Consider the following 21,032-nt stretch of genomic DNA (forward strand, 5'->3'; position numbering starts at 1 on the left):
ACATGCCTTGGAATAATTGCCACCGTCTGATAAGATGTTCTGTTTTTTTCTGTCTGTGCCCTCACCCCATGCCCATGTTTCATTCGCTCTCTCAAGAGCGGCTGCACACAGACACTGAGGCACCTGCCCCAGCCCCTGTAAACCAGAAGCCAAATCGCCCACCAAGCCTCCGACACCTGCCCACCGGTGCTCTGATATTCTCTAAGCTGAGGTTCAGAGATGTGGGCTCCTCCACTCTCCCGGGAAGGCTTGGGGGAGGTTAATTTTTTAACTCTGTTGTTGGTCTACACGGCCGTTTGCCAAAAGAACCGAAGAACAAACAGAAGCAGGACAAACATGTCCTTTGCTGAATGCCTGGCATTTTGGCAAAAACTACCATCTTGGTGCCACTTCACATGCCCAGCCCACCTTCCTCCTTATTCAACTACTTTTAAAAATTTATGTTTAGTTTCACACTCTCCCAGGCCTGTTCCAAGCACTTTCAACCCACTGAGTTATTTAATCATCACACTATCATTATGCCCATTTTACAGGTGGGGAAACTGAGACCGGGAGAGGTTACAAAACTTGCCCAGGGTCACACCACTTGTCAGTTCTATGGTGGTTCCCTGGTGACTGTACTTCAACTTGGAAGGAATTTTGTAGAGATGGGACCTGGCACCCTTGGGGCCTTAAATTGTCGACCTTGTGCCTCGTCCAGTGCTGAAATGAGATACTCCCCCCACACCTCTTTCCAGATTGCAGTCCCTGTATTGGACGCTGGTTAACTAAGATGTGAGCCTGACTCCACTTTCCCTACTTGTCACCCCCAGCCTGTCCTCTGCTGGCCACTCACAGATAGCCCTTTCGGACGACCGCCTCTCAGTGTTTCCTGCCTCAAAAAGTGGGGATTGTTCTTTCTAAAGACACCCAGGAACACAACCTGCATCAGAGTCAGGGTTTACTAGCTGCTGCAACTGCTGAGAACATACTAGAAGAACCCTCAGGCAGAGGACTCTCAGCAAGAGGGCATCCAGAGGCGCATAGTATAGGATTTGGGCTAATTCTAAGGAATTAGGTTGCAGATTGGCAAATAAAAATACTGGACAGGGCTTCCCTGGTGGGGCAGTGGTTGAGAGTCCGCCTGCCGATGCAGGGGACACGGGTTCGTGCCCCGGTCCGGGAGGATCCCACATGCGCAGAGCGGCTGGGCCCGTGCGCCATGGCCGCTAAGCCTGCGCATCCGGAGCCTGTGCTCCGCAACGGGAGAGGCCACAGCAGTGAGAGGCCCGTGTACCAAAAAAAACAAAAAACAAAACAAAAAAACAGACACCAGCTGAATTTGAATTTCAGATATAGCATAAGTACATCCTATGCAATATTGGGGACATACTTATAAAAAAATTATTCACTGTTTATCTAAAATTCAGATTTAACTGGGCACCCTGTCTTTTATCTGGCAACCCTGAAGGAGGATTGGTGTGTCATCAGGAAGTGAGGGCAATCCCGTGACCAGGCAGCACAGTGAGTTTTATCCAGAAGGCAGGAGGAATGGAGGGAGACAAGGCGCCAATGCTACAGAGGCAGCCGACGCTGTGTGTCAGAAGAGGGGGCCGTTTAGTCATTTCTGTGGGTTGAGTGTCTGTGTTCTGTCTTGTTTCAGACCTGGCCCCTGGCAGCCTTGTCGAATTGGTGTGGTGACATTCTGTGTGTGTTACTTAAGTTCAGGTGGAAACATGCCAGTTCTAGTTGAACTTCCCAGTTCGGGGCTTGTTTCAGTCTCCCGAGAAGCTGATGGCTGAAGATGCAGATCCTCCTGAGGGTTCTGGTCCAGGACAGCCAGTCCAGTCTGGGCCGCCGGTTCTCTGGACATACTTTTGGTTGTTACAGCTTGGGTGGGTGTGCAGCTGGCGGGCTTCCTATCACACACAGGCAGCCCCCAGAACAAAGAATCATCTGACTCTAAATGTCCATTGTGCTGAAGTTGAAAACTCCTGGTCTGCAATGTCAGTTAGGAAATAACCCATTCCTGGGGTTTCTCTATCTCTGGGGCAGGTCTTCCAGAAGTAAAGAAAGCAAGAAAAGTGTGAGTGTCGTTAGCACCCTCTGTCCTGAAGTAGTACCACCTGGGTCTAGGTCAGCCCCTGGCCATTCATAGTAGGTGTTCAATAAATATGCTGAATGAATGAAACAGCGTGAAATGCATGTGTGTGTATTACCCATATATCATTCATTTCTTCAACCTGTATTGATTCAGCACCTAGGGTGGCAGGGCCAGCCCTGGGCACTGAGTATGCAGTGATGGGGAAGCAGATAACGATCAGAGAAACTTGAGCTTGAAGGACAGACAGGTAGGAAGGCCTGAGTGGGGAGGGATCATTGAGGAGGTGGTGTTTAAGCTGAACCCTGCAGGAGACAAAGAGGCAGGGAGAAAATTATTCCCAGACAAGGGGGAAGCACACAAGCCGGGGAGCAGGGCCTGAGCCTCTGAAAGAAGAGCAAGGTGGCCAGTGTCTGGGTGGTGGGAGACGGGGGTGGGCATGAGGTAAGGGCCCGGTGCGGGGGGAGTAGCCAGGGCCTTCGTGCTGACTGGGTGAGGACCTGGGGATCATTCTTAGTACAGTGAAGCCATGAGCATTTGGGGGAGAGGGAGTGACATGATCCAACACGTGTGCAGCCCTCGGAAAGCTTGGCAACAGCACCCTGTCCTTAATCCATCAACCAAGAAAACCAGAGTGCAATTCACATCTTCCCTGGCGCCCACCCCTCATAGGGTGCAGAGTGGGCCTCCCACCCAGCACAGCTCAGCTTGCTGGTCAACCCACCTGTGTCCCCGTGCCTGGCCGCTCCCTCCAGAAACATCCCTTCTCCCCTCTCCCAAGACGCCTCCCGAGTCTCCCCATCACCTCCGGTTCACTCTCCCTCACCCTCCACCTTCTCATCTTTATTGTGCACGTCGTCTTGGCCTGTCTGGAGCCGTGGACTTCGTGTTTTCCTTCTCTGAACCTTCTCAGAATCGGCCCTGCAAACGCTGGACCAGAGCCAGCTGCCAATTGAAGGCAAGGCATTTAGGAATGTTGTGAGGTCTCGGTGTGTATTTGTTGCTCAGGCCCGCCCCAGAGTTTTTGAAATAACTCCTGTACCTGAAATATGCGGAGTAGACTGGAGGGCAGACACCCAGGCAACCGGAGAGTCACTTAGGGCAGAGTCAGCAAACTGCCACCCTCAGGCCAGACCTGGCCAGCACCTGTCTTCATGGTGGGGACACAGACACACCTGGTCATTGAGGTGCTGTGCATGGCTGCTTCCATCCCATGGTGGTGGAGCCAAGTTGCTCCAGAGACCGAACGGCCTCTGGAGCCTAATATATTGACCCTCTGGCCCTCTGTAGGAAGAGTTAGCTGAGCCCTGACTTGGGAGATAATTGCGTTTTGCATCTGAATTCTCAAAGGCAGTCTTGAGTGTGGGTAGCAGCGTCTCCAGTTTACAGATGAACACATGGCAAGGCCACTAAGGGCCTGGTCTCCAAGGGCGTGGCCCATGCGCTTTCCCAAACCACATTCCCTGCCTCCTATAGGTCATCAGAAGTAGCCAGAGTGAATATACCAGAGCTCTCGACCTCTGGTGCCTGCCGGGGCCAGGTGCCTAACCTAAACCAGTCGAGCCCTCCCAGGTGCATGTTGGTAATTGAGCACTGACCTTTGGCCTCAGTATTGGCGAACAGTAGGGAGTGGTGGGGACTGAGGCAAACCGGAAGCAGATATCCCGTATAAAGAGGTCAGCATCACCACGGCCCAGAGTTTTTCAGTTTCAAGAAGCTAGAAACCTAGATTTTTATGGAAACCTCCTGATTTTTTTGTATGAAACATCATATGTTTAAATGCTGCAACCATTTTAGTTATAAAAGACAGGACAAGCCCACGTGGGGCGAGTCAGACAAAACATAGCCGAGTGTGTCCAGAGGCCTCCAAGGACCTCTGATATATGACATCCACGTTGGAGGGACTGTCAGAGCCGTCCTCGGGAAGGGCAGGTCCCTAACGAGATGCCAGGCAGCTGGGAGTTGCCCTGGGGTCTAACCAGGGGAGCTTCCGTACCAGCCTTTAGCCCTGGCTTCTGGGAAAGCCTTCAGCTGGGCATGAGAGCAGCTTCAGACTTCACTTATCTGCAGAGGGAAGGAAATGCCTGGGAGCCAAGAAGGAGACAGACGCAGGAAGACTGAGCTCGGGGTGTCCTGGGGAGCCCCAGGGTCTGAGATGAAGCTGGTAAGTTCATCCTGGGGACAGCCAACAGGAGCTTCCCAGGGGTGCACACGTCAGCCTTCTCAAATGTAGCAAAGCCCAGTATTACCTTCAGTGCCTCAAAGATGTGCATTCTTACCTGGGAAAAGACTCGTGGGAAGGTCATGGCTCTGTAGGTCTAAGAACCCTGTCTGCCAAGCCCTGTTGCTCCGTTACCACCTGCTTGATGTGGGACAAACTCTCCAAACCTCAGTTTCCTCATCTGTGAAATAGGGTTACGAAAAGCCCCAGACCTATCACACTGGGATGATGTGAGGATTAAATAAATGACATGATGGTTGGTACTCATTAAGTGGTAGCTGCCATTGGCTGAAGCTGGCTGACAAAGCATATTTCTTTACCTGTCCTGTGACATGTGATGTGGATGTCGTGAGACTTCCCCAGTTAGGACAACTTCTGTCTGTCCTTCACTCATCACATCCATAGAGCTACCGCCTCAAGGCCTGACAAGACTCATCTAAGAAGCATCACGTTATGTTCTGTACATAAGAACTTCAGAAAGACTTTGGACATCAGAGAGAGGGGGAGACTAACCCACTGGTAACTAGAATCATGGTGTGGAAGGAATCGCTCATCGCGGGGCATACAAGTGAATGAGAGTTGGGGATAATTCGAGGAGCGCAAAGACATCATCGTTTATAACTAAGGCTTCAAGTTCAAAAGTTCAGAGTTTTTCAGAATCAAACTGGAGAGAGAGAAATGACTGCCAGGCCAAAGAAGGTAAAGCTTCATTTCCGTTCGGAGAGATTTGTGGTCATCTGATGAGCATCTCCTATTTGAAGGAGCTGGATTTTAGGCTTGAGTGGCGGAAAAAAATCCCCACAGGGAACTCTATGCCTGCTCTCAAGTTTTTGCTAGTAATCTACTAAAGGACATGAAACACCTGTCCCCAGTGTGGCCCATTTCATAATCTCCCCCCTGAGCCCGCCTCCCTGTCTCCTTCACCCCTGCCACTCACCCTACGGTGCTTTCCTGCCCTACCCCAAGACCACACTAAATGCCTTTAGAGTTTCCCAAAGCCTGAAAAATTCTGACCCACCACCACCATTTGTATATAATTTAAAATATTTTTTTATTTTTCCCACGTGACACGCAAGTTAACTATATGATGAAATTAAAATGCTTCCTTCCTGGAAACCTTTGACAGCCAAGTGCTGCGCTCAGCAGCCTCCACCCACCACCAGCTGGGGCTCTTATGGCCACAGATGTGTGGGCACCTTCCCTATGCTGGTTCCCATTCATCCCCCCACCAAGTGATCATCACCCCTTCTACAGATGAGAAGACTGAGGCTCAGGGAGGCTACGGTCTCCCCCACGGGTCACCCAGGCGGCAGGAGCCCAAGCTGGCCTTCCAACCAGGGCTGTGTGGTTCTGGGGCTCATCAGGAGGCTTGGTGGGTCTGCCTGGGGACCCCTGAACCTTGGCTCGCCGGGGGGCTAAGCAGGAGCCCCAGTGAAGAGGCTCAGCTCAGTGTGGTCAGGGTGCCCAGGGGTTGTGGCACAACCAGGCCTTGGAGGCCAGTGGCCTGTGCAGGAAGAGGTGTGTCGGCCACACTTCCTCTGACTAGGGGTCCAAGCGTACTTAGACGCAGATTTTGAGGATGAGGAACAGAGCTGCCTGAACTTTCCAAAGCAGAGATTTCCCAGCAAGAAGAGTGTGCAAAGTGAGCTTTGGAGATGAGCTGGGAGAAATTAGGGAAGTGATTCCTGGCAGCCTGTTTTGTTTTTTTCATCTTTATTGGCGTATGATTGCTTTACAATGTTGTGTTAGTTTCTGCTTTATAACAAAGTGAATCAGCTCTGTGTATACATATATCCCCATATCCCCTCCCTCTTGAGCCTCCTTCCCACCCTCCCTATCCCACCCCTCTAGGTGGTCACAAAGCACCGAGCTGATCTCCCTGTGCTGTGCAGCAGCTTCCCACTAGCCATCCATCTTACATTTGGTTGTGTATATGTCAATGCTACTCCCTCACTTCATCCCAGCTTCCCCTTACCCCCTGTGTCCTCAAGTCCGTTCTCTACATCTGGCGGCCTGGTTTTCATTCTTAAGTACGTTGTTTTCATTCCCCCCCTCCCGCCGCGGGGGTAGGGGGTGAGGGTTTTGAGTGATATCATTTCAGATTTACAGCAGAGTTGTGACAGTGGCACAAAGGATCCTTTGTATTATGTACTATCATGTATGTTATATAATATCACATATACATGCTATACAATTTCAAATTTCCATAAAAAGTTGCAAGAAGAGTTCAAGGGCCTTCTCTATGCTCACAGAAGTCATCTGGCCACAGACAAGTTTCTTGTCTGAACCCAAAGGCTCAGATCCAAAACCAGGCGAGAGCTTTCGGGCATTGCTTGTAGGCACCAAAGGAAGGCATGTGGGGTTGGACCCAGCTCTCTAGCTCCGGCCCCGACCTCAAGCCTGCAGGTCGATGCTCCTGTTGTAAGGCCAGCTCTTCCCTCCTGGAGGGTCTCAGCCCAGCCGCCTGGTTCCAGGAGGCTTGTCCAGCATTGGGAAGATTCCCAGTATCCTGGGCTGTAATGGTCACTCCTAACCCTCTTGGTGTGTGAACATCAGGCTGTTCTCCATCCTGAGTGTTTGGTGTCATCAGAAGACGCTGAGGTGTAGAGACACATGACTGCGGGGGCTGCATTTTATCCCGGCATCAAGAGGCCCTGGGTCCGTAGGTGTGGAATCGGTGGACAGGCTCTCCAGAGGTCACACCTCTTCACATCTCGGACCCTCTGGGGCTTCGCTTCGACCACCGTTACCTTCTTAGGGGACCCCAGGGTTTAGAAGCTGGAGCTGGGCTATTGTAGCTTATTTCCTCCAAAGACGGTCCCTGTAGCATAGATCTGTAAAAAAGACAAAACAAAACACTCTGAAACCCTGTTTTCTGACTTTTATGGATTCTGGTTTTTAACTGTGGTAAAACATACATAAAATTTACCATTTTAACCATATTTAAGTGTGCATTTCTGTTGCATTAGGTACATTCACATTATTGTGCCCCCATCCCAACCATCCATCTTCAGAACCTTTACATCTTCCCAAACTGAAACTCCGCACCCATTAAACACTCACTTCCCCTTCCTTCACCACCCCCCCAGCCCCTGGCGACCACCATTCTACTGTCTGTCTCTATGAACTTGATTATACTCTAGGAACCTCATATCCGTGGAATCGTACAATGTTTGTCCTTTTGTGACTGGCTTATTTCATTCAGCATCATGTCCTCCAGGTTCACCCATGATGGAGCGTGTATCAGAATTTCCTTCCTTTTTAAGGCAGAACAGTATTTGATTACGTGTATAAACCGCATCTTGTGTATCCATTCATCCGTTGATGACCATGTGGGCTGCTACCCCCTTTCACCTATTGTGAGTAATGCCACTATGAACGTGGGATGGATTCTGCTTCTAAAAGTCTTTAGTTCTCTTGCCCTGAGTACGAACATTAAAACGTCTCTGATAGAGGAACATCACCCACAAGGTACCTGAGCATGTGTGTTGTGGGGACTGAAGTTAAGCCTGAGTCTCTTGCAAAATGCAGCTCCTGGTGTCTGCCAGCTGGGGCGGGGGCCATGTAGTCTGTTCGGTGAGCAGAGGGGCAGCACTGTGACTTAGGGCCAGTTAAAGTTGTCCAAGTCACTACCAGCTGCGGCCACTCACCAGGCATGTGTTTCCTGTTACTTTTCTCTGTCTTACCTTGCCGGCCACATTGTAAGCCTTTTTAGGGACAGGGACAATGTCTTATACGTCTTTCAGTGTCCATTTAGCCCAGTTCCCCAAAGGTGGCCGATCTTCAATAAATGTGTATTGACAGTGGCTCTCATTCCAAATCTGCTATCTACCTGCGCTGTGCATGGACATCTTTGGTGCCCAGATATGCCACATATGTACTTTCCCACCATCAGAAGGACTTTTCAACAGCTGTTCTCTTGTTTGCAGCTGAGCAGCTGAATTAAATTAGTGAATGGAAGACTTAAAACAATTCGAGTTGATTAACCTATATATATATATATACATATATATTGGTTTTGTCCTCAGGGCTCTTGGACCCCTAGAACCTTGCTCCACGTCAGCTGATGAGTTTGTTGAAATGCAGAATCTCAGGCCCTACCCCAAATCTAGGAACCAAGACCTGCGTTTTTGGCAGGAACCCCAAGTGATGCACGTGTGCATCCCAGTTTGGGAAATACTAGTCTGGGGAATATTATTCTGCTAGTTTCATTCTGAATGATAAAGAGGGTTGCAACCCTCTTTATCAAACTTGTCCCGTTTGTGTAGAGGAGAGACAAGGCCAAGCTAGCGCTGGAACGCTGTGCCCCATTCTGGTCACTTAACCTAAGCAGAGTTGCGAGAATAGTCCCGTGTATACCTGTTACCTGGGAACATAAGGGAGGGACCAAGGCACCCAGCTGCCTCAGATGGAGGAGGTAACCTGAGAGGCCTTGCTCTGAATTTATAGCGAAAAGAACCACACTGGTTGGGGTCCCCCAGAGGCAGGTTCAGAGACAGGTTATGAACACCAGCAGTCTGTTTGGGAGGTGATCACCAGAAGCTCAGGTCGGGGCGTAGGGAGGTGAGACAGAGAAGGGAGAACAGCCACTGGGGCTCAGTCCCGCTGGGGGCCTTGGGGAGACTGTATATTGAGCATCAGAGCTGTCCCTCCTGGGTAAGGGGAAGCTGGGGTATCTGTGCATGCAGCCCCTCCTGCTCTGACCTCATCCGCCCACAGAACATCCACAGCCTTGGGCAGAGGCGTCCACGTGCTTGCTGTGGAGCCTGAGGGAGCAGCGACCCCGGGAGGTACGGGCGGGGTGCTACCTGTACCTTCTGCCTGTATCCCATCTGAAGTTCTGGGGTGCCTCGGCCGACATCTACATCAGAGCTCCAGGTCCTGATGAGGAACAAAGCCTTTGCATTTTAGTCAGTTTCAAAGCCCCAATGATTCATCGCCTCGGAGCTACTAATCATCTTCACAAGACTGAAAATGACCAGACTTTACATTGTTTTACAATCCAAAGTCCCTTTTCATAATCCCTCTGCCTTCTTCCGTCCCTAAATTAAATATATGTGCTGAGAGGATGTTGTCATACTCAATTTACAGAAAAAACATTTTTAATGATCGATTCCAAATTTTTTATCTTCATGTTGCAAGTTGGAGATTCATGTCTCCTGTTACTTTCCCTTTGAATCCTTACTCCCTTTCTCTTTTTTTAAAAAAAATTAAAATTGAAATTCCAAATATGGCAGTTACTATTCCTAGGGGCCATGTCAGCATCTCCTGAAGTCAGCATTTCCTTAAGAGTTTCTGTAGAACACTGCTCCTCGGAAAGTGTCCTCAACAGAGTCTTAAAGATGAGAAGGGCTTATAAGTGGAATCTAAAAAACTAAGAAGACACATGAACTTATTTGTAAAACAGAAACAGACTCACAGACTTAGAGAATGAACTTATGGTTACCAGTGGGGGAAGAGTTGGGGGAAGGATAGATTGGGAGTTTGAGATTGACATATACACACCACTATATATAAAATAGATAACTAATAAGGACCTACTGTATAACACAGGGAACTCTACTCAATACTCTGTAATGGCCTATATGGGAAAAACATCTAAAAAAAGAGGGGATATATGTATATGTATAACTCACTCACTTTGCTGTACACCTGAAACTAACAAAACATTGTTAATCAACTATACTCCAATATAAAATAAAAATTAAAAGAAAAAAAAGATCAAGAGGGCTGTGGAATCCTACACGCTCTGTTCTCTTCCTGGAGACCCTCACTTACACCGGCTTCTTAAAAGGTTCTGAAGAGTCCACGTGAACTTGTTTAATTGAATGTTTAACCCAGTTTCATTGGCTATTTCCAATGCTACTGGAGCAGTAACTCTTTCTTTGAAATCATGCCTGTTCACATCCCATACCGCTAGTGTTGGGTGAAAACCATTTGAAGAAATGCCACTTGAAACACTCTCAGTGCATTTGAAATTAGTAGCACTGGGGTGGGCTGAGCAGAGGCAGTGGGCACAGGAAAATTACAGCTCAGAGTTTGCACTGGTTTTTATAGCTAGGAAAAAAAAAGAGAGAGAGAAAACTTCCTTACGTGTAACTGATATTTTGGAATGAGGAGTGACTCTGATTCCATGCTGAAGTTAACCCCTGGCCTGTAATTGAGTAGACTTGTCAAAAAAAAAGGTGGGCTGTGTGGGTGAGGTACAGCTCTGAGTGTCAACTTGGCCTCGAGGGGGGAGGAACATAATTCATTAGCTCAGGCCATGACAACTGGCAGAGCATCCCATTTCCTTAGTTTTAGCAAGGCCTGCACCAATCAAGTGGTATATTGCTGGCACTTCCATTTGGCAACTTTTAGCACCTACTGGGAGACTATCATATTGCCAAACCCAGGAGCTCTGAAGACTTGTCTAACTGCTAGGCTGTTAACTCCAGGCTCTGTATGAATTCTACCCATCGAACTATTCTTTTACTTCTGTTTTCCCCAAAGAAGATAGCTATTTTTCCTATGGAAAAAAAAATAGCTATAGCAGAAAAAATTCTTAATGTAAAGAAGAACGAGAATACCACCTATATTGTACCCTCTTTAATTGCTCCACCTGGAAATGAGCCCTGTGAGAAACTTGATGCTGATGAGTACAGAATTTTGCTTTCTCTGTTTGTAATTCTATTGTATTACATTAATCCATAGATAAATATATTACACAAATGGGCTCAGAGAATACATACAACTTTTTTTCCCACTGAATAACAGGTCTCTGTATTTATATACTGACATATCAGTAAACATATATATGTGTGTGTATGTATATGACAGAATCACTATTTTAAGGGCTGTATAATATTCCAGTATCTTGCTGTACCACACTTTTAAGGAGGCCACTGTTATTAGACACTTAGTCCTTTTTCCATTGTTCATGATTATAAATGATGCTCCCAAGAACCTCCTTTAACATATACCTGATTGCTTCTTTGGATCAATTCCTAGAACTGGAAATGCTGAATTTGATAGTTTGCATACTGAGTTGCAGATATATACATTCAGATTGACTTCCAGAAAGGGTGAGTCATTATTTCTCCTCCAGGGCTTATAGAAAGCCCTGTGCAGGCAGCTGCTCGGTCGGAAGCTGGAGGTGGTAAAAGGGAAGTGAATGTGACTTAGATATTTATGCCACCGCATTCCGGAAAGGCTAAGGGGGGCAGCTGGCCATCACCAAGAGTTTGAGCCAGAAGAGGCGTTAGAAATCCATTGATGTACTGAATGCTTGAAGAAACTGAAGTCCAGAGAGGTTAAGCGACCCACACCCCTCACCCTGTACACACACAGGGCCAAGGACCCCCAGTCATCAAGTCTCTTAGAACGGATAGACGTGAAAAACATAATTCTCATACAAATACGTAGTGAGCGTGTGTCAGAGACTGAGTTAACTCATTAAGGAGAAAATCAACAAATTATTAAAGCCAATCACAGATGGCAGAGACTAGCAAATAAAGAGTGGGCCAGTTGGTCCAAGTGTCCAGACCTGAGGTATCCTCCTGATCCCTCCCCCTGCCGGTGCCTCAAACGGCTGACGGTTCACCAAGAATTTTGTATCCAAGGCCCAGAAGTTTGTTACTGAAGGTGATGAATGCTGACATGGATGCAGTTGATGCTGAAAATCAGGTGGAACTGGAGGAAAAAACATGACTTATTAATCAAGTGTTGGAACTCCAACACACACTCGAAGATCTCTCTGCAAGAGTAGATGCAGTTAAGGAAGAAAATCTGAAGCTAAAATCAGAAAACCAAGTTCTTGGACAATAGATAGAAAACCTCATGTCAGCTTCTAGTGTTTTTCAAACAACTGACACAAAAAGCAAAAGAAAATAAGGGATTGATATCCCTTATGTCTATGGAATTGCTGCTGATCTTTTTTTCTTTAAAACTTGGATAGATTCCAAAAGTTATAGTACTTTTGATTGTGGCTTCACTGAGTATTTACAAAGATAATGTCAGATCTAAGCAAAATTAAGAGCATAACAGGAGACTTCCATGAGTTCGTGTATTATGTTAGTCTACGAAAATGTGCAAACGTATTGTAGAGACTTTATAATTAGAAATACAGGGCTTCCCTGGTGGCACAGTGGTTGACAGTCTGCCTGCCAATTCAGGGGACACGAGTTCGCGCCCTGGTCTGGTAAGATCCCACATGCCGCAGAGCGGCTGGGCCCATGAGCCATGGCCGCTGAGCCTGCGCGTCTGGAGCCTGTGCTCTGCAACGGGAGAGGCCACAACAGTGAGAGGCCCGCGTACCGCAAAAAAAAAAAAAAAAAAGAAATGCATATATTTATGAAACTTGAAAATGAATGTTATATCAAATTTGCTTTGATTTATAGGTTTAGCATTGTCTTTTATTATAGGCATAGTTAGAGATACAAGAAGATAACCACCGTGTTGTGAAAAAGTGACCAAAATCACGTACTGAATGCACAGCTTTATATACCCTGTCCACCATCGTGTGCCTCTTATCCATTTGCTTTCTTCCCATTTTCCTTCCCCTAAGGAAAAAATTGGTTTCACATTTGTAAAAAGTAATTTTAGTTAATCATCTAAGAGAGTAGCCCAAACTCTGTTGAAACTTAAGCAAAGTAAGATACTTTCTCAGTTTAGGGCTTATTTGTTATATTTAGTAATAAGATAGGATAGTTGGTTTCTGTTTAATCAATTGAAAACGGGGGCTATAAAGATGAAGATTTTTCTTTGAAACTGAATTATCGTATTGGGAAGATTTGTCGTTAAAAACTTCCTTTGCACAAAATAGTCCACTTGATATCTGAAAAGATGAGCTCTGGTTGTGTGTGTGTTTGAAACAGAAAATTTTGAGGAAAAATAGAAATAGGGTAGGAAAAGTATTCAATACTTGGTAAGTACTTGTAACCATCTCCAAATGTTTTTAGTCCAAATTTGTGTTATCTCTGGCACAGATTAGATTTGGGGGGGAATATATAAGAAAATGGATTAAGTTTGGCTAACCTTATGTAAACCACACCTAGAAGGGAATAAACTTTGGTCTCAGGTTTATTTGCAGTACCCAGATGGTCAGCTTTCCAAAGTCCCTTAAAAGTATTTTAGTATCAGAATCATGAATAAAATGGGAGAGTTTTACATGTATACTAATTGATGCTTTCTCAGTATTTTATCTACTTCTCCCAGAATTTTCTGTAAACCCAACTACTGGTTTGCAGAGTTTTAGTCATTTAACAGTTTTTTAAAATTTAGTTTGTAGATTCCATTTGGTAAAGAAATCAGTATCAGAAGTAATGTTAAAATATTAAATAGCAAGAGAGATCCACTAATATAGTTTATGGTTATTAAATTTAGGCTAATCATGGAATAATCTTAATGTTTGTATTGGTGTAAGATTTGATGACTTTAGCTGTATGAATATATAATAGTCATACTGCAAACATTTTGCATCCCTTTGTGACCTAATTTTCAAACATTTAAAGTTGTGTTGCCATTATGCTTTGCTGTTTAATGAAAAGCTGTTTCAAAAAAATAAGTAAATAAATAAAGAGTGGACAAAAGTATTTTATCTTGAACCAGCTTTAACATCTACCACTAGCCAGCTTTGTGTATCTAACTTTGCCAGTTTAGATATGGGCTTGATATTGCTGATATGCAACCATTTTTTGCACTTCCAACACTGCACTTTTATATAATTCAGCCTAACACAAAACTGGCTCAACGTGGACAGGGCAATAAAACCAAAACCTTTTGGGTTACCTTTTCTGCCAAACAAATGTCATTTGCACCGTTTCAATCTTCCACAAGTTCTGCATCTGACTTTACAGAGTCTGAGCCTTCATCGAAAGAAAAGAGTTGGGCCTCCCTGGTGGCGCAGTGGTTGAGAGTCCGCCTGCCGATGCAGGGGATGCGGGTTCGTGCCCCGGTCTGGGAGGATCCCATATGCCGCGGAGCGGCTGGGCCCGTGAGCCATGGCCGCTGAGCCTGCGCGTCCGGAGCCTGTGCTCCGCAACGGGAGAGGCCACAACAGTGAGAGGCCCGCGTACGGGGGAAAAAAAAAAAAAAAAAATAATAAAGAAATCCCAAACTCTTTAAAAAAAAAAAAAAAAAAAAAAAAAAGAAAGAAAAGAGTTGAGGGAATTCCCTGGTTAGGACTCGGCGCGTTCACTTCCGGGGTCCCGGGTTCAATCCCTGGCTGGGGAACTAAGATCCTGCAAGACGTGCGATTCAGAGAAAAAAATTTAAAAAAAGAAGAGTTGAACAAAATGAGATCCAAGGCGACCCTTAAGCAGGCTTGTTAGATGGTGCCCAACTAGGACTTTGAAGGGAACTCTTTTTGCTTCAAGTTTTGCATAGTTTTCTTAACTGTAGGAACAACTTTTGTGGCTGAACCAATGAGTGGGTGGACAAGGCTGATTGTAGTGGTGAACCTACCCACATTGGGATTCCTCTGAATGCTCAAAGGCTGAAAGGGCAGCACATTCGGGCTTTAGCTCTAGTTTCCCATGCGATCGGCCTCCCAGTTTCCTTTTTCCTAGGACCTGAGCAGAGATGCCTGCTCGCTGTGTGGGAATCTGCTCTGGCCAGTCTTCCAGCCTCTGGCTTCGTGGAACACCTCTCGGGAGACTGCCACACCTGGAGGGGGCGCCAGGTGGAGCCCAGGAAGCTGGAAGGCTGGCTGGTCATCTGACTGCACCTGTTTTGTAAGTTCCAGGATGTTAGTCCCATGCAGCATGTTTGTTACTAAGAAGACAGCAAAACAAGGCACTAACAGTCGACCAACACAACCTCAGGCCCTTCCACTTGAGCTCCATGAAGACAATTGACAGCGCATTTCCATTCTAAGATGTACTGATTTTCAAAATTTACCATCTCTGAAGTTATGTGTATCCTATAGTCAATGGTGTGTTATAACTGGCAGATCTTTTTTTTTTCTTGATGGTGTCTTATAATGATACTATCTTAAATTTGATGGAGCACATTGTATGTCTTCTCTGTTGTTGACCTAGAGTACTCTATATATGTTTCTTCTTTTTTTCTTATTGTCCCCCAGCTTTTTTGAGATATAATTGACATCCAGCACTGTTCAGCATAATGACCTGACTTACATACATCATGAAATGATGACCACACGAAGTTGAATGAACATCCATCATCTCATATAGCTACAAAAGAAAAGAAAAAGAAAAAAGATTTTTTTCCCTTGTGATAAGAACTCTTAGGATTTACTCTCTTACATTACATCCCAGTACTTATTTATCTTATAACTGAAAGTTTGTACCTTTTGACTACCTTCATCCAATTCCCCTCCCCAACCCTCAACTCCCACCTCTGGTAACCACAAATCTGATCTCTTTTTCTATCAGTTTGTTTGTTTTTGAAGTATAATTGAGCTACAAGACTAAGTTAATTTCTGGTGCACAACACAGTGATTCAGTATTTCTGTACATTACAAAATGATCACCACTGTAAACATTTCTTTAAAATCTTTTCAAAATATGGAAAATCAAGACTTCAGACACAAATGCTGAAGCCAGGGCTGTAGAAACATTAGTGCCAACTCTTAGAAAGAGCTTTGTGCTTCTGTCGGTTAGCTTATTATTTCACCTTAAAGCACAAAGCCACGGGCAGTGATATGGCAATATTTGTGACATCTTAGGTCATTGAAGAATCTAACGCAACACTGGCCTCAGACAACTGACAAAGTAAATCAGGACCTCAGCCGAATGACTGTTTCAAGGTACACCACACTGACTGCTTCCATGTTTCATATGTAGAACTACAGACAATCTGTGTATCTTTATTTTTTAATAAATTTATTTATTTAATTTATTTATTTTTGGCTGCGTTGGGTCTTCGTTGCTGTGCGCGGGCTTCTCATTGCGGTGGCTTCTCTTGTTACAGAGCACAGGTTCTAGAGCGCAGGCTTCAGTAGTTGTGGCACACTGGCTTAGTTGCTCCACGGCATGTGGGATCTTCCTGGACCGGGGCTCGAACCTGTGTCCCCTGCATTGGCAGGTGGATTCTTAACCACTGCGCCACCAAGGAAGCCCCACTCTGTGTATCTTAAAAAAATTTTTTTTTCCAATGTAACTAAATTTAAAGTTATATCAGTGTTTGCTGTGGAGGATCATTTCAAATATGGTTAAGCTAACAGACAGCTCTGGGCTGGGCCTCTAGAAGTGGCACCGATTTACTCCCCATATTTGGGCCTCCCCATGTTTAGTGGCAAGTGTCTGGCAGGGTAGAGCCAGTGTGGGTCTCTCTTACAAGTCGACAGAAGGAGTTTACAATTGAGTCATTAGAGAGGCCGTGTTTTAAAGCCAACGGCTTCCACTCAGTGAGAACTTAATCACGGCTCAGAAGAGAGCTCTACACTCTGCATGTGCAACACGTCGGTGTGTTTGCTGGTGAATAATTGAAAACTCTTAAGCAGCACCTTTGCACTGGCTGCCACAATGTCAGCTACTTCCCCATGGTGTCCAGCTGAGGCTCTAATGGTCAGGCTGGAGCCCCACCCACTCTGTGCCCTGATTTACCCCTGATCTAGAAGGAAATGAACAGGGAAGTTACCAAGAGGAAGGCGGAAGACGGAAGAGCACTCATTCATTCAACAACTCCTGGGCCCCAGACTGTCCTGAGTTCAGAGGTCTCCACAGAGCAGAAGGACACCGTTCCTGCTCTACAGAATTTACATCCAGGTGGGAGCCATTCGAGAGAGCCTCTGGCTCCAGGAGGGTCCCAGATGCAGGGCCATCAACCTCAAGTGGTGAAGGAGGGCGGCCAAGTGGGAAGGTTGGGGGCATCTTGGGTCAGTGTCTCCAGAAACAAACCCAGAGCTAAAGATTTTCATGAACGTGGCTTATCAAGAAGTGCTCCCAAGAGAAACTCATAGCGGAGTGGGGCAGAGAAGGTCAGCAAGGGTCCAAGTTCAAGCACAGTCCCCTGAGGGTAACTTTGGCTCCATCTTAAAGGAACAGAGGTGAGGGATCTGGAGTATTTACACCCCAGCGCCTATCAGTCAGTGGTCCAGAACTGACTCTGAGGGCCTTTCTGGGTCTCTGTGCACCAGACAAAGCAGGTTCCGTCCTCCGACAAGGGACTTGGGGCTGGCCGTGGAGGGCCAGTTCCCTTCCCCTGAAGGCACTGGGGAAGCACCTAACATGTCTGGCGGAAGCACCGGTCTCGGGGGAAGCCACTGTGCAGGCTGATGTTTGCAGGGCTTTTCAGACGTGGGGAAGGCCCAAGAGGCTAAACGCTACTGAAGCCTGGTCCCTCGATGAGGTCCTGCAAGGAGTACCAGTGCACGTAAGGGGCACCAGTACTGACTGGGTCTCCCCGAATTTCAAATATTCCTACCCATTCAAAGTACATCCATGCTGGACTTCCCTGGTGGCTCAGTGGTTAAGAATCTGCCTGCTAATGCAGGGGACATGGCTTCGAGACCTGGTCCGGGGAAGATCCCACATGCTGTGGAGCAACTAAGCCCGTGCACCACAACTACTGAGCCCACGAGCCACAATTACTGAAGCCCCCACACCTATAGCCCGTGCTCTGCAACAAGAGAAGCCACCGCGATGAGAAGCCCGCGCACCACAATGAAGAGTAGCCCCTGCTCGCCGCAACTAGAGAAAGCCTACACACAGCAACGAAGACCCAACGCAGCCAAAGATAAATAAATTCATTTAAAAAAAACAAAGTACATCCATGCTTATCAGGCCCCTAACAAGCCCCGTGGAATCCAGGTGCCCGGGAGGACATAGCATGTGGAGGGCTCCCTCATGGGCATTGCCGCAGGACCTGCGTCCCCAGCAGATACAATCAGCCAGCACATCCTGCATCCTTAACCCCAGCCCGTACTTCTGGCACGCCTTAAACCAGACCTCTCACTTTTCTGTCCTCCGAGGGTGGTGGTGTACATCGCTAAGCCCTCTCCCCACGGACAAACACTAAAGGTGCCCGTCTGCTGCGGACTTGGCCTGCAGCACCTCCTTGGACTCTTAAACAGCCCTGAGGAGCAGGCCTCAGAGTGTCCTCAGTTCATGGATGAGAAAATTTAAGGGGTCAAATTATTTCCTCAAGGATGCCTTGCTTGAATTAGCAGAGCCAAAGGAATTTGAAGCTGGGCCTTTAGCCAAAATTCTGCTTTTAAATATTCAATTATTCACTTGTGTTTGTTTCTTCTAAATACTGCTATTTACTACTTTGTACTAAAAACAGAAAGTTACTCGTGTAGAACCATTCACTTAACTCAGAGGATGGGGAGGGGTGGATTGTTTATTAGCTTTTCCTCTACGTGAGTGTGTTGGAGATGGGCTGTATTTTTTTTCACTCCAAAGGAGAAACTGGAATAAAAAGGTAGTGTGTGTTGTTTTTTGGTAAACGGGAAGGTTCTGATTGTGGTTAAGGGGCCGTTTTGGATCAGCAGGGCTAGTAGGGACAGTGGCATAAATACCGTGGCACCCTTTGGCTCTCCATTTGGAATGAAAAATCCAGGGCAGAGCTCATGCCTTCTGGGCCACCCCCAGGCTTTGGGCAAATTGAGGAAAAGCAGCCTTCTGGGCACATTCTTTGGTCTGCAGAAGGCACCTTGGGGCAGATGTAGGCGTCCCAGGGCCAGGGTTTAGGGGCGGAGGACCAGGGGGCATGAGTAACCAGCCCTGGCCTTACTATAGTCATCTCCTCACCTCCTCGTCCTGACTTCACATCACACTCAGAATTAAGTCCAGATGGATGAAAGGCCTACAAATAAACAAATACATCATATGTAAATAGGAAAACTATGTGTGTCTTAGCATAAAACAGAGGAGACTTTATTACTTCAAGATAAGGTATGTCTTCCTAGCAAAGTTTAGTCAGCAAGAACCATAAAGAACTTTTGATTCTATCAACATTGAAAGTTTAACGAAACGTAAAAGACAGAGACGCGGGATGAGAGAAAATCTTTTAAATATTTGAGACAATGGTTTCATATCCACAACTTACACAACTTAAGAAAAATCAAGAAACCCCAAAACGGCAGCAAATAAATGAACAGGCAGTCCTTCCGAGGAAGACATACAAATAGACAACAAAAATAGGTAGGGGAGAAAAAGTTGCCACCCCAAAATATTTCTTTGGCATGCAGATTATTTGGAGCTGAAAACAATCACCCAAAAGACTCCAGAAGGGGACTTCCCTGGTGGTCCAGTGGGTAAGAATCCACACTTCCAATGCAGGGGGCCCAGGCCTGATCCCTGGTTGGGGAACTAGATACTGCATGCACGCCTCAACTAAGGAGTCTCCATGCCGCAACTAAGACCCGGCACAGCCAAAATAAATGAATAAAATAAATATTAAAAAAAAACAACTCAGGAAGAACTTTTGACCTTCCCCCTAAACTGCCTAAAAGAATGCAGACAGAGGACCTGTTCCAGGAAGGGAGCCGTCACCATAAATACCTCTAATATGAAGGAGGTGGTGGACAGGAAGTCTGTTCATACTCCTCTCTGGGTCCCATTGTCTCTGCAGGGCCCAGCAAACCTTTGTTTCCCAAACATCTGCTGTTCCATCTCATGTGAACTGCCCTCCTCCCCTTTGAAGCCCCAAACCACTATCCCAACATCCTCTTTTGTCTTGAGCTGAAGGTGGTATATAAAGGTTTTGGCCATTTTGGTGAGTTACTCAGTTCTCCTGGGTCTCTCCCATGCGTACATGTTATTAAACTTTTGTTTGATTTTCTGCTGTTAATCTGTCTCATTTTAATTTATTTAATTTATTTTAGTTCTTAACTCTTAGACCAGCCAGAAGAACCTAGAAGGGTAGAGGAAAGTTTATTCCTCCCTGACACATATAATCTGGGCAAAGCACATTAAGACAATAAAAAGCCACTTGTACTCATCAGATTAGCCAAAGCTTAGAAGTCTGATACCGGCAAACACTAAGTGAGGTGGATGTTTTCAAAGAAGGTGGAGGCACTGTAGCTGGACACGGACCCCTGGAGAGCCACATGGTACCACCTCAACCTATTACGTGCCTAGAACCTGGCATTTTCTCTGAGGTTTCACACAATACACAGGGCTGTTCATTATGGTAAGGATTGTGACATCAACGTATTGGAAATAACCTAAACATCTATCAAGATAGAATGGATAGGACTTCCCTGGTGGCGCAATGGTTAAGAATCTGCCCGCCAATGCAGGAGACACGGATTCAATACCTGGATCCCACATGCCACGGAGCAACTAAGCCCGTACGCCACAACTACTGAGCCTACACTCTAGAGCCTGTGAGCCACAACTACTGAGCCCACACACCACAACTACTGAGGCAGCACTCTAGAGCCCATGCTCCACAATAAGAGAAGCCACTGCAACGAGAAGGCTGTACGGAGCAACGAAGACCAACGCAGCCAAAAAAAAAAAAGGTAGAATGGATACATGGTATATTCCTCCTGCATGGTTTATCCCTCTGGTGGAAAACCATTCCCACTTAAAATGAATGAACCAAGGTTTCGTGTATCAACATGGATAAATCCTACAAGATTTCCTTGGGTGAAATGAGTGTAAACAAGGTATAGGACCATACATCTGTACGATTCCAGCTGGTAGAAAAAGCACACAGTGATAACATTCAAGAGTGATACATACAAAACTGATCGTTGTGGTTCCCTCTGAGTAGGTGGGATTATAGGCGTTGTTAGTCAAGGGAGATTAGTTTTGTTTGTTTTTGGCTGCGCCATGA

At 46.3% G+C, this 21,032-nt stretch overlaps 1 protein-coding gene and 1 pseudogene across 4 annotated transcripts in view; both read left to right on the top strand.

Moving 5' to 3' along the window:
- The window catches only part of RIN2 (Ras and Rab interactor 2), a 235,323-nt gene that overhangs the window by 141,131 nt on the left and 73,160 nt on the right, over positions 1 to 21,032 (top strand). The gene's annotated exons all lie outside the window — the stretch shown is intronic.
- Positions 9,898 to 12,369, top strand: LOC309791583 (short coiled-coil protein-like; annotated as a pseudogene). Its single transcript has one exon. The product of its transcript is annotated as a short coiled-coil protein-like (transcript).

Source organism: Mesoplodon mirus, assembly GCF_964341445.2.
Source record: "Mesoplodon mirus genome assembly, chromosome: 15".
NCBI classification, from domain to species: Eukaryota; Metazoa; Chordata; class Mammalia; order Artiodactyla; family Ziphiidae; genus Mesoplodon; species Mesoplodon mirus.